Raw genomic sequence first — 14,221 nt, forward strand, 5'->3', positions numbered from 1 at the left:
CTGGAAGCATCAGGAGGTAGAGCCTTGCTGGAGGCATATGTCACTGGGATAGCCTTCGATGGTTTATAAGACCTCTCCACATCCTGGTCGCTTTCCCTCTGCTTCCTGTGTGGATGAAAATGTGATCAGCTTGACTCAAGCTTCGGCCACTGCATGTGCTTCTTGCCGTGTCTTCCTCACCTTAATAGACCATCCTTCCCTAACTGTGAGCTAAGATAATTCCTTTCTCCTCGAAGCTGCTTTTGGTCAGGGTGTTTTATAACAGCAACAGGAAAGTATTTAATGCATCACATCCTGTTAGCATTCTTCTCTGATTACTTTCAAGGAATTTCAGCATCTATTTAAAAATTGGGACTTGAATTATTCAAAATTCAAAAGCAAAAGAGACGGAGAAGTCTTTAATGTTTATTTTTTTTTCTCCTTACATCCTTGATTCCAACTCTCTGCTCCACATCTTTGAAATGTGTCACAGATCATCTGTTTGGAACTCACTGGCAAAGGGAATTTCTACTTAGCATGACAGAGATGAGGAGTTGGACATGTAAACGCACAACTAGAGTAAAATGCTCACACAGCTTTAAAAGTGCTGTGTGCCAGTCACTATGGAAGCATGGAAGAGGGGCCTGATTTGGAGGGAGAGGACATTTAACTAGGTACACGAGAGAATGACATTTCGTTTGCTCTTGATGGGAAGAATTAAGTCTGGCAGTTAAGGAACAGCAAAGAAGAAAAAAGCAAGGAAAAAGTCCAAGTTGCTGGCAAGCATTTGGGCTTCATGTAGGTCTTCATGTATCTAGGATATGGGTAGAGAATGTTGACAGAAGGGTCAAGTCTAAGATTGGAAATGTATACTGATGGTAAGGACTTTGAATTTGATCTCAAAGACAAAGGGAGTCATTGAGGAGTTTTCAGAGTCTGATAGGAGACTATGAGGGGGGCCCACTAATGAAGACACATGGAAATCAGTACCTTTACTATTTAGTAGTTTCAGTTAGCAGGGTTTGTTGACAACTTGGGTATAGTGTTGATAGAGATTGGAAGATGTAGATGATAAAGCCCTGGCTTCTACCACATCTTGTACATGAGACAGAGAGTAGGGGAAAGAAGACAAGGTTGGTTCCATCCCTGGAAAATTCTACAGTAAAATCCCAGCACTTGGCAGAGGCAGAGGCAGAGGCAGAGGCAGAGGCAGAGGCAGAGGCAGAGGCAGAGGCAGAGGCAGAGGCAGAGGCAGAGGCAGAGGCAGAGGCAGAGGCAGAGGCAGGCAGATGAATCTGTGTGACTTTGAGGCCATCCTGGTCTACATATTTAAGTTCCAGGGCAGTCAGGGCAGTATAGTGAGACCATGCCAAAAAAAACCAAAATCTCGAATTAACTTTCAAAAAATATCCTTCAAATTGGTCTTAGTCGCCTCAATCATCACTCCAGCATGAGATTGTAGATATTCGCAATTTTAGGTAAATAAAAATACACTATTAAACTGCTAATTCTACCAAATGTCTGTTCTCTCTGTCTCTCTGTCTCTCTGTCTCTCTGTCTCTCTGTCTCTCTCTCTCTCTCTGTCTCTCTGTCTCTCTCTCTCTCTCTTCCCTTCCCCTACCTTACCCTACTTTCCCCTTTTCTATGTTTGTCCTGGAGCTCCCAGCATAACAAAGAGCCAAGTTTCCTTTCTTGTGGCATATTTAGCACCTAAAGATAGTCTCAATGTCTGAAATGTTATAAGTAATAAATAAATAAATAAAATTCAGCAAGTACACACACTGAAAAGAACCAGATGAATTGTGAGAAACTGAGCCCTGGCCCGATTCTCCTTACACCTCTGGCCTTTTCATTGCTGTACGTTATGCGTTTTGCCATTCTTTGCAGTATAATGACAAGGAGGCTGACTGCAGCTCTGTTCCCAGCACAATACGCCCTGCTTCACAAAAGCCCTTGGGATAAGAGAATCAAATATAGAATTTGCTGAAGGGCACAAATATTGACAGTATTCAGCTATCCAAACACAACCTAATAACATTTGGTGAAATGTGGGATGTCAAAGACGCCATTCTGCCTTCATGACAATTGCTAGCGCCTCTCCCCTTTTGCATTCTTTTAAATTTTTTTTCCCAAATGGAACCTATATTTTGACTTGATCAGTTACTAACTTTCACCGAAGGAAGAGGCAGGGAAGATAAAGTGGCTTTGTGCAGATAACATGGCTTGGTGAAGTGATGACCACTACTGTCTCTGTCCACATAGTTCTTGCTTAAGAAATTAATGAAGCTTCAATCTGCACATCTTCTGCTTCCTGTAACAGTAGTGTTTGTCAAGATCACTTGCATCTGGGGTGGGGTTGGAGCAAGAAGGAGTTAAGTCTGCAATTGCAGGAGACCCTATCCTTCCTCCTTCTATTAGGGTGTGACAATATTCACAGCTGTTGTTGTAGACCTGCCTGCCTCTGCATGATTCAACAGTTGGAAAAGCCATCAGCCAAGGTAATGGCTAACCTCAAAATGGTGACAAGTAATCATGCCACGGCTGACCAGGAAAACCACAAGATCATGTATTAGCATAGTGATTCTAAGCCTGGGCTAAGGTAAGGGGGTCACAGAAAAGCCAAGTATACGACTTAAGCCATAAGTAATCTCCACACATTCCCAAACCCCTTTGTCAAGGAAGTTTTCCTGTGGATGGTTGGAAAGCTCAGACCAGAAAAACAGGCCCTATGCTGATAAAGCTTCAAGCGATACCAAGCACCTACCAGCAGGGACCCAAGGCAACTTAACCAAGCTTCATTCTTTATCCAGCATCTGTGTAACTCCTGTTATGTAGTGACAGTCCTCTACCTCTGTCACACAGCGTAGGTCACATATTGTTGGAATCCATTTCTTTATGGGGCAGAGCCTTCTCTTCCCTCAGACTCCTTCAAGAGTCATGGTATCTCAATTTGTCCCTTAGGCTTGAAACTCTGCCCTCAGTGTCTGGTGCCAGGTGGGTAGGATTCTTCTTACTGTCCTTTAAGTTGGTTAAATATTGCAGAAGCTTCCGTGTACTTCAGTCTGCATCTTAATTCTTTATACAACCAGAATATCATTTTCAACATCTATTGAATTAGCCATTTATCAACAAAAGCAACCACGTACTACACTTAAGTAATCTGTAACGAGCATTCAAAACCAGACACAGACATGAGAAGCAAGCATGATTATTTACAGTTGGGCTAAATCGTTTGTTATCAAAGGAACGTTTCAAGATAATTTTCAGAAGAATGAATGTTAAGTAAAAAGATAAGTATGGATGAGGTTTTCTACGCACAAGGCCAAGGTCAGATAGAAGGTACTGGTTAGGCCCTACTTTCTCTTAGCAAAAAAGACAGACAAATAAGGAAGGAAGTGATGGAGAAATGGAGGGAGGAAGAGAGGATGGAAGGGAAGAATAAAAGAAAGAAAAGCAAAAGCAAATACATGTTGTCTTAGTCAGGGTTTCTATGCCTGCACAAAACATCATGACCAAGAAGCAGGTTGGGGAGGAAAGGGTTTATTCAGCTTACACTTCCACATTGCTGTTCATCACCAAAGGAAGTCAGGACAGGAACTCAAGGAGGTCAGGAAGCAGGAGCTGATGCAGAGGCCATGGAGGCTTCCATGGCTTGCTTCCCCTGGCTTGCTGGCTTGCTTCCCCTGGCTTGCTCAGCTTGCTCTCATATCCCTGGACCAAGCAGCCCAGGGATGGTACCACCCACAATGGACTGGGTCCTCCCCCCTTGATCACTAGTTGAGAAAATGCCTTACAGCTGGATCTCACGGAGGCATTTCCTCAAGGGAGGCTCCTTTCTCTGTGATAACTCCACCTTGTGTCAAGTTGACACACGCAACCAGCCAGTACAAATACTATGTAAATTTTAAATGCAAGTTAAAGATTCAGGAGGAAACCGCTCACCCTGACTGATGAACAACTGCCATCTGTAGCCTAGGAATGCTTGAAAGTTCTCGAAAGCTAGGCCATCCAAAAGATAATGCAAGAACACTCTTCAAAGCACACAGACTCTCTGTTGCAATCCATTTCTATCCCTATCCTCCTCCTGCAGTCTGCATTGGGTTTGGGGATGAGGCAGGGGGGAGGAGGGTGGAGATTACATTTTACTAGGCCTCCCACAAAATGCTTTGAACACATTTCCACTTGATTATCAACATTCTCCCACATCCCAGATAGGATTATACCAGTACTTTAGGGAATGAAGAAACAGAGGCCAAGAGAAGCTCCGCAAAGTTGCCCAGGGCCATGAAACTATGTATGAGGGCAGAAATGCGGATTTAGGTCGGTCTGAATTCAAAGCCTCACTGTGGAACACCGCGGATGCCTTGCGAATCCACATTTATTCAGGACTCACATCAATATTAAACACTCTCCTTCCCCAGCCAGGCCTTTCCCTTCTTGCTGGGTGAGTGACCGTGCTGTTAGTCACCACGGTGGAAGGAAACCTTTGTGACAGTTAGTGGTCTGTGCGCATGTAGGGGACAGGAAAATAAAGCGAAGTCGGCCATTTGCATAAATAGAATCTGCTCGAATGTCAGCAAGCACACACTAGCAGCAAATGTGGAAACAAGCCAAAGGCAGATAATACACCTCTGCTTGCCTCATTCCCACCCTTGTCCCCGAAGCCTCCATCCCCAGCCCTGCCAGGGCGCATGTCCTGTCAGATAAGCCCTAGCCAGACAAACATTGTCATTTAAACTTCAGCCCATCACTCTGATCCTGATCGGGTCCAGGCTCAGGCTCAACACCCAATCGTGAGTAGAATTTGCTTTGACATGTACCTGGCTGTGATAACCAAGTCCCTGCCTCTACCCCTACTCCACTTGACCCTACGGCCTCGTATGTCAGAACGTGACATCCCAGGTGTCAGCTGTGACACTGAATGCGCAGAGCAGGGGAAAGATGGACCATGACAGCAGAGGCTTTGCTGCCTGCTCCATGCCTGGCACCAGGAACGGACTTCTGCCTGGGAGGGGACGCACTGGATCCACCAGCTGCACGTCAGAGAGGCTGGGAGAGCGCAAGCCGTGCTGGGTGTGGTGGAGTCTGGAATGTCTTTTGCTTAACCATCATTCTCTCCTTGAGTCCTTTCCTAGGACTCTCTGAGTTCACTATGAATTTGACAACAAGCAGTATTTTCTCTGTCTGGAAGAGGCCGGTGAATGCAAGGGATACAAAATTACCAAAGACATGGCAAATCAGTTGTCCTGGGCCAGTAGTTCTCAACCTGTGTGTAGTGACCCCTTCGGGGGTCGAGCAACCCTTTCATCGGAGTCGCACATCAGGTATCTCGCATATCAGATAGTTATTTACATTACGATTCATAACAGTAGCAACATTACAGTTATGAAGTAGCAATGAAATAATTTTATGGTTGGGGTTCACCACAGCATGAGGAACTGTATTAAAGGGTCATAGCATTAGGAAGGTTGAGAACCACTGCCCTAGACACAAAGCAGGACATTTAGTCAGAAGTCAACAGTATGTGTCTGGTACATGAAAATCGAAGTGCTCTGTGTAGCTTGCAACAGCTTCTTCTTAAATAGATCTCTGTATCTACAGACGGTACCAAGCATTTCGTGCACTCTAGCTGATTTTGTGCACACATGTTAATTAGCATGCATGCACATGTGTACATGCACACAGGTGCACAGATGCTACCATGCACATGTGAAGCCAGAGGACAACTTTCAGAAGTCCTCTCTCTCTCTCTCTCTCTCTCTCTCTCTCTCTCTGCCATTTTGGGCTCCAGTGAGCTAACTCAGGTCATCAGGCTTGGCACAGTGCATATACTTTTACCCACACCGAGCCATCTAACCAGTTCCACGTACTCTGGTTTTCTAAACCCATGACTGAAGCTAAAATTGAACTTAAAAGTTAGTCAGAGTAAGACGTTAACAATAATTCACTGAAAACTTTGGCATCCCCAGAATTATACTTTTTATGAAAATCAGAATTTTCAGTTTGAGTAGACCATGTGTGGCTCTTCTTTGGCATATCTGAAAGGGCACTGTGATGGTTTGCATATTCTTGGCCCAGGGAGTGGCACTATTAGAAGGTGTGGCTTTGTTGGAGGAAGTGTGTCACTATGGGGTGGGCTTGGAGACCCTCCTCCTAGCTGCCTGAGGATGTTCAGTCAGTTCTTGGCTTCCTTCAGGTGAAGATGTAGAACTCAGCTCCTCCTGCATCATGCCTGCCTGGATGCTGCCATGTTCTTGCCTTGATGATAATCGACTGAACCTCTGAACCATTAAACCAGTCCCAATTAAATGTTGTCCTTTATAAAACTTACATTGGTCATGGTGTCTGTTCACAACAATAAAATCCTAATTAAGACAGGCACCTCACTGCCGGCCTGGCAAGTGAAACAGCTAAATACTAATGGGTAGTAACGGGCAGGTAGTATATATAGGATGGATACACTAGGCAAAGGGATGATTCATGTCCTGGCTGGATTAGAGCCTGGTAGTATCAGATCTACTCAGAATGATGCACAATTTTAAATGAGTTTTCAGAATTTCTTGTTGCACATTTTCAAACTGTAGGGGGTCACTGGTAACTGAAACCCTGGTAAGGAGGGACTATAGTACTATAGTATACGACTTTACTGTTACAACAATAGTGCCAGGTTCACACAGGAACCTGCTTATGATTATATATCCATTAATTAAATCAAACATCCAGGTTATGGTCCTGGAACTTTGTCTGATAAACTCTATGGCAACATTTCCCCCTTTTATAGCATTTTATTTAGTGTGTGTGTGTGTGTGTGTGTGTGTGTGTGTGTGTGTGTGTGTGTGTGTGTAAGTTGGTTTTGTTCTCCCACCGTATGTGTCCTTGAGAACCAACTCAGGTTGCCAGGTTTGGCAACAAGTGTCTTCACCAGATGAGCCATCTTGCTGGCTCCAAATCTTTCTTTTCATGACACTTCTCACCTGGAGCACAGTCTCGGGCATAGAGCATAGAGCACAGACTTGGGCACATCAGGTATCTTTTCAGTCCCTTGCCTTAATCTCTCCTGACATGTCAGGACGAATGCAGAGGCAAGTCAGCTCTCCTACTCCTGAGCCCACAGACTCCAAAGACAGCCCAAGGGATGCCCTTCACTCTCGTCTACGGGATTTCTAAGATTATGCAGGGTCCTGGCTGAGCCACACTGGCCTTGGGTTCTACGAGGGCAGGGTCTTATCAAGATGATGTTGAGTGGCCTGGGGTTGGTGACTGCATGACAGGGTGATGAGTGGAATGGTTACAGGAATCTTCTGTTTATCTTTGTGGACTGCCAGAAACAATATACATGGCAGTTCCAAGACTTTAGGATTTTAAGGAACTATCTAGGACTGTCATGTAGTCATCAATGTTACATTCCATCAAGTAATCATATAAACTACCCACTTTGCTATCATTACCGCATTATAAAGAAGGAAATTTTATGTACAATAGCAGGCTTTCTCAAGAATGAAAGTTGGTATTGGATATATATATATATATATATATATATATATATGTGTGTGTGTGTGTATGTATATATATGGCTATCTTTACATATCTCATGTATTGTCACAAATGCATAAACCTATCACTGATCATCTGTAAGAGCCTTTATCACAACAATGCAGTGATCGGTGGGGAGCCTCGCTTAGGATGTAAAGACCTTAGATTAAAAGTTAGGCTACCCAAGACCCAAGCTTGATCCCACTACTAGCATCTGTGTCTCAGAGAGTTACAGCATCTCCAGAGTATGCTGTGGCATCCTCCATGGGACAGAGTAACAGTACCCCCAAGAAGGTCCTAAGGATTGAATGAGGCCCTGAGTATAAAACATAGACAAAGAAATACTAATTCATTCATCTTTTAAATAAGGGGACTAGATAAAATGAACTGATGTCCCATTCTATTCTGATTTCACAGGAAATAGCCCAAATCAAAAACAAACAAACAAACAAACAAACAAACAGACCTTGGATAGACTCTGTAGCCCAGGCTAGCTGCAAACTCAAGGAAATTGTCTAGCCTCAGCCTTCCACGTGCTGAGAGAGAAAATTCTTCCTTGAAGACAAAATGTCTTTTAACTAGACACAGCCCTAAAGACGTGGGACAGAGTGGATTTGGAGTAAACTCTGGCAAATTCTGCCTATCTATCTATCATCTATTTATCTATAATTCATTCATTCATTCATTCATTCAGTAGTCTTTTGTGGATGTTTTCATTTCTCTCCCCACCATTCTTCCATTTCTGACTCCCTCAACTTATCAATAGGTTGTCATCTTTGACTTAAGCTCCCTGGCTCTCCCTTGTATGCAGACTAATTTTCTTTCACATTAGGTATATATTAGCTTAGGCAGAAGAAATATTTTTCAAAGTTCAAAGTATGATTTGCAAGCACGTCAGGCTCAATACAGTGAGTCCCAGGATGGGTGCAGGTGCACCTGCGGCACCTGTTTTTGCCCAACTCTTGGCCTTCACCCCGTTTCTAGAATCCAAGTTCAACTGTTCCAGTAAAGCACATTTACAGATAGTTCTGTCAGTCCCAAGAGATTCTGGAAGGTTGACAGTCGTGTGAGTAACACTGTGTGTGTGTGTGTGTGTGTGTGTGTGTGTGTGTGTGTGCCTGTGTCTGTTCTCTGTGTGTCTGTGTGTTCTGTGTATCTGTGTGTCTGTGTGTCTGTTCTGTGTTGTGTGTCTGTTCTATGTTGTGTGTCTGCGTGTCTGTTCTCTTTGTCTGTGTGTTCTCTCTCTCTCTCTCTGTCTGTGTGTGTGTGTGTGTGTGTGTGTGTGTGTGTGTGTGTGTGTCTGTGTCTGTGTCTGTGTGTATGTGTCTGGTCTCTGTGTGTGTCTGTTCTCTGTGTTTCTCCTCAGTGAAGAGTGACAGTAACCCACATGCTAAGGAGCCAACAAAGCACTATAATGTTGTAAAGGTCATCTTTTCAAAATCAAAGTACAGCTGACAATGATCGTGCGCAAAGGGAGTGGCTTTAGCAGCCCCTTCCCCCAGGAAGAAATGCCTGAGCCAGGCAGGCCTCTCAGCCTTACCATTATTTTACCAATTAACCAGGCAGAGGAAGCCACATCCAGCCCTCATACCCCAGTGCTTGGAAATACCTGTTTGGTGTTTCAGGGCTGTGTGGGAGTTAGAAGTGGGCAGCGGTTGGGGTTTTATTGACAGCCGACCTGGGGGAAGTTTGTAGCTGTCAATCACAGCTTTTCAATCTGTTCCTCTAAGGCAAGCTTAATGTACATTCAAGGAGTCCATGGTATAAGTTTCTGATCTCTTGTCATATGTGGGACTCTCCATTTTTTATTATTTGAACGTGTAAAATAGAAGCTTTTATTCTGAACCTGCAAGTTTCACTACTTTTTTTCTCAACGGCAGAGATAACTTCCATAACAGCACCCAAAGAGACATCTGTACAGCAACCGAGGAATCAAATGGATGAAATGATTCACATGGCATGCACCCCATTCATTCCTTTACGTCCTATTCCCACCTCCTTCTCTGTTTTTTTTTTTTTTTTAAAGACTACAAGTCTCAATGGGAAACCTGCTGAGGATGCAGGAATGAAGTTTAATAGGGTCTGCCCTGTGCTTACTCGCCCTTCTGCCAGAAGGAACACCTGCTGTTGGAAAGAATGACAGTTCATATAAAAAGAGAAGGAAACAGCAACAGGGCAAGCATCACTGGACATGCTGCGCTGTGCTGAGACATCTCCTAGAAGAGTAAGCCAGGCTCTGCTAAGGGATGGCACCACCCACAGTGGACTGGGCCTTCCCCAGTCAATCACTAATTAAGAAAATGCTCTACAGGCTTGCCTACGGCCTGATCGTATGGAGGCATTTTCTGAACTGAGGTTTTCTCCTCTCGGATGACTACAGTTTGCTGCATAAGCATTGGCCCTGAGTTCAGATCTCCAGCACCCTTGTGAAAATCTGGGTGTGGTGACCTGCATCATAGGGGCAGGCAGAGACAGACAGATCCCTGGTGCTCACTGTCCAACCAGTTTTAGCTGAGTCCATGAGCTCTGGGTTCAGTGAGAGAACCTGTCTCAAAAAATAAGGTTAAGGGCAACTGAGGAAGATTCTCAAGGTTGATGCTAGGCCTTGACATGTGTGTTCAAGTACACCTGCATGCACATGTGCACACCCACATGAACTAAGACACTGACATGAATATGTACAGACACAGGCACACACACACACACACACACACGTAGTGCATGTAGATTTTACTGGGGCTGATCCTATATCATTGCCTTGTACACTAGGTAGGGTTCTCCAGTGAAATAAGAGCAATGGATTACATTTGAGCAAGCATTTATTATAAGGAATTGTTTCAGCCTTTTCCTGCAAGTCTGAGTTTCAAGACCCTCAAAGGTATAGTTTCCATTGGATCTGATGGCCTGAGAACTAAGGAACTGATGATACAAGCTTTCAGCCCATCTAAACCCCTAACAGCCAGGTTTTCTGTTGATGCTAACTCCGATATGAGGGCAGAAAAGGAGAAGACTTATATCTCAGCTCCAGCTCCCAGCAGAGAAAGTCTGCTCTGCTTGGATCTCCAATAGGTGAGCTGTGGCCCACCCACCATGGACAAGACTTTATCCAGAGTACTGCCAAACAACGTCTTTTCTGAAAACCCTCACAGGTACACTCAGAAATGATGAACTGAATGCATGGGCTCTCTGGAACCTTGCCAAGTTGACATGAAATCATCATAAGAGCCCATCTGTGAGCGAGCCCTAAGGGACCCTGGAGGAGAGTACCAGCTAACTGGAGTCTATGTAGGAACTTACATTCTGGTCAAGGTGAGTTCTGCTCCCCTCCCCAGTGCTCTTGTTTCTCCTTCTTTTCGACATGGAAGAAACGTGATGCTGGAGTGTTTGTGGTTAGCCATGCTTTGTGAGTAAGAGAATAAGTGCTGTATCCGTGTTTGAGAAGGGCACAACGACCAGAAATTCCAGGACGTCACACAGTTTTTGGTTTGCTCCAACCGGTAGCAGCCGCACTTGCCCTTAATCTAGGTCAGATATCCTTGTCTCACTACCTTGATCTCTGGATTACTATAATCATGAGCCCAAAATGCTCCAACAGCACCCATAGCTGGGTGTTCAAGGGGCCCTTCTGTGTCTTCTGTTAAAAAGAGCATTTCTTCTTTCTGAAATGGACTTCCATATGGTCACGGACTAGCGTCAGGGGAATAGGATGCCCAAATCCCTAAAATGGGTCCCCTGGAGTACTAGAAATGGGGTCACTCTGCTCCCTGTGCTGTGGTTTCTAATTCATGTACTCTATACATCAAAGACACAGTATCATATAAAACCATTGCTTTAGAACAGTGGTTCTCAGCCTTCCTACTGCGGTGATCTTTTAATACAGTTCCTCATTGTTATGGTGACCCCCCCAACCATAACATTATTTTTGTTGCTACCTCAACAACTTTGCTACTGATAGGAATTGGAATGTAAACACCCGTGTTTTCCAATGGCCTTAGGCAGCCCCCATGAAAAAGTCACTTGATTCCCCAAAGGGTTCCAACCCACAGACTTGAGAACCACTACTTTGTAAAATATGCAGGATCCTAGAAACAGTGCTCTGTGACTTCAAGGTATCATTTCTAAGCTGGCGATGACTTCTAGGATTCCTTTCCCCTGGGCAGTAACATCAGGTGCAGGCACTTGCTTTGCAAACAAGAGAACCTGAGAGCAAATCTCTGTCACCCACATAAAAAGCCCAATCTCCAGGCCCTACAGCACAGAGCAATAGAGGAAGACACTGGAGGGATGTGACGCTGTGCTCTGGCCTCCACAAGTGTGCATAGGCATACATACACAGCTATACACTCATGTGAATGCAACACACACACACACACACACACACACACACACACACACACACACACACACACAGTCCCTTTCTCTACTGACTATCTGAATGTGCTAGGAAAAACAGATTCTGTGGTTGGTTGTTTGCTGTTAACTCTTCTTTGCTACAATGTCACATGAGTTTTGGTCCAATAAAATAGCAGGTAAAAGCCATGCCAGTGGAAGCCCTCAGAGAGTGACTGTAGCTAAGGACTTCAGGCAAGAATGGCGAATTCAAATGTGTCTGCAGATCCCATGTAAGCTTATTGCTTTTCCTTCCAAGATAGAAGAGATCTCAGGAGGCCAGGTTGCTTACAAGCCGCTATTTCTCCTTTGGGAATGGCACCCCATTGGGATCACCTGAGAGGACAATGCAGTTTTGTTTCTGCTGTTTAGACACAGATCAATGGAAGTAAATATGTCATGTTTGCTGAATGGGAAATCGAGCCCTTTATTCCATTGATGTACCCATTGTGTCAGCACCCAGATAGCCAATCAAAGAGCCGGCTTCTGTGGGTTGTTTTGGTTACTTGATTGCTTAGTGTCTCATCTATGGTGGAAATTCTTAGGAAACTGGTAAGTGTTGCTAAGGTATTTATTTTGTGTCTACACACACACACACACACACACACACACACACACATGTACACACAATGCACTCACACATACACATACATTTATACACATGTACTCATACATGCACATATGCACTCACACACATGCATGCACACATGCACACATGCACACACACACTCACACATGCACACAATCTTTTTCAGAGCCTGTCTCTGGTTTTTATGTGTCTTTACTTTCGAATTCCCAACCACTGGCTAAGCCAATGCCAAGAGGCAGGCTCTCTGCTCATCTGTTTCTTTGTCTCTGTCTCCCCATCTCTCTCTCCTTTCCCTCCTTCTCTCTTTCCATCTCCTCTTCCCTTTCTCTCCTGTCCATTTCTATTAACACAGAAAATAGAAGATGTGCTGCAGATTCCTTGGTGCTGTCCGTTGGGAGGATTTGCCCTCATCAGTATGTTGTTGCAGAGCACTAAGCGAGAGTAGTACCGGTGTTAGCCATTTGAGATTTGCAACCATAGACAACGCTCAGGCTACCACCCGCCCCCAGCTCCTTATTAGGAATCCTTCAAGCATCCAGATGTATGAGCTAATGGAGACACACCACTGTGGCAACAGGAGAATAAATTGGCTGAGTTACCCAGTCATGCAGCAGACTGTCTGGTGGGCCTTTTTGTTGCTAATCTTGTATGTAATACTCTGCCTTAGAAATTGCCAATAGGCCCACCGAGTCTACTGTACTTTAAACGTTGATGATTCTGGATGAACCTAACTTATGATAGAATGTCTGGCCATATAATCATTTGGTTTCCCTCGGTCAGTTACCCCATCTTTTAGGTTTCTAAGAAGAGGACTATCTGTGGTAGTCCCTTTTCAAGTGGAATATAATTCTCCTGTGTGAATGGTATGCTTCTGTTCCAAAAATATTGGGTTTAGGCACTTTCGTTGTGGCTTACTATAGCCCCACAGAGCATCTTTCCCCACCAGAGATGCCTATCACATCACAGGGACTGCTGTGTCATATGGTCCAATTTGCAAAGTGATTTTCATAGTAATTCAAAACCTTTATGTAGCCCTTTATAGCTCTAGGGTTCACTCAAAGCTGCAAACTTCCGTGTTACTTGGTAACAGTCAGAGCAGTATTCCCTGTGGAACCTACTTCCAGGACTCAGGGAAGATTGCTAGGTATTGCTATTTCTTCTCAGTGGCAGGAAGCAGGATTTGACATAATCAGCTACTATCTCTGGAAGGGTAGCCTTAACACACCCCAACATCACCACACTTCAGTGCTATTCTAGGGTTTCAGATATTCATGTTTGACTTCCTGCCTTTGAGGGTGCAATTATCACATTAAAAATATTCACCATATTTGCTAATGCCTGGTACTTCTTAACACAACTTTATTAATGTCATGGATGAGTGTAACATTCTTTGGAATGGCCAGTCTAAGTCCCTTCAGACTCCAGGAAACTGAAAAAGGAGAATTAACATAGCTCAGGGTGAGACGACAAATATACATTTTGTCTATGCCATGTGAATACAGACTTATTATCCTTCTTCATACCATGGAAAAGAAGTAATTTTGGATGTCAGAGGCTGCCTAGCACACACCTGGGCTGTGTTAACATTCCTTTGCAAAGATTCTACACCCAACACAGCAGTTGCCACTGGGGTTACTATTACTTGAATGAGCGAAGATCCATGTCTTTGCGATAGTGTACAACTACCATTCTCTAGGATCCTTTCAGTTTTTTGTAGACGCCAAACTGGTG

The sequence above is a fragment of the Rattus rattus genome, chromosome 10 (assembly GCF_011064425.1).
Source record: "Rattus rattus isolate New Zealand chromosome 10, Rrattus_CSIRO_v1, whole genome shotgun sequence".
Lineage (NCBI taxonomy): Eukaryota > Metazoa > Chordata > Mammalia > Rodentia > Muridae > Rattus > Rattus rattus.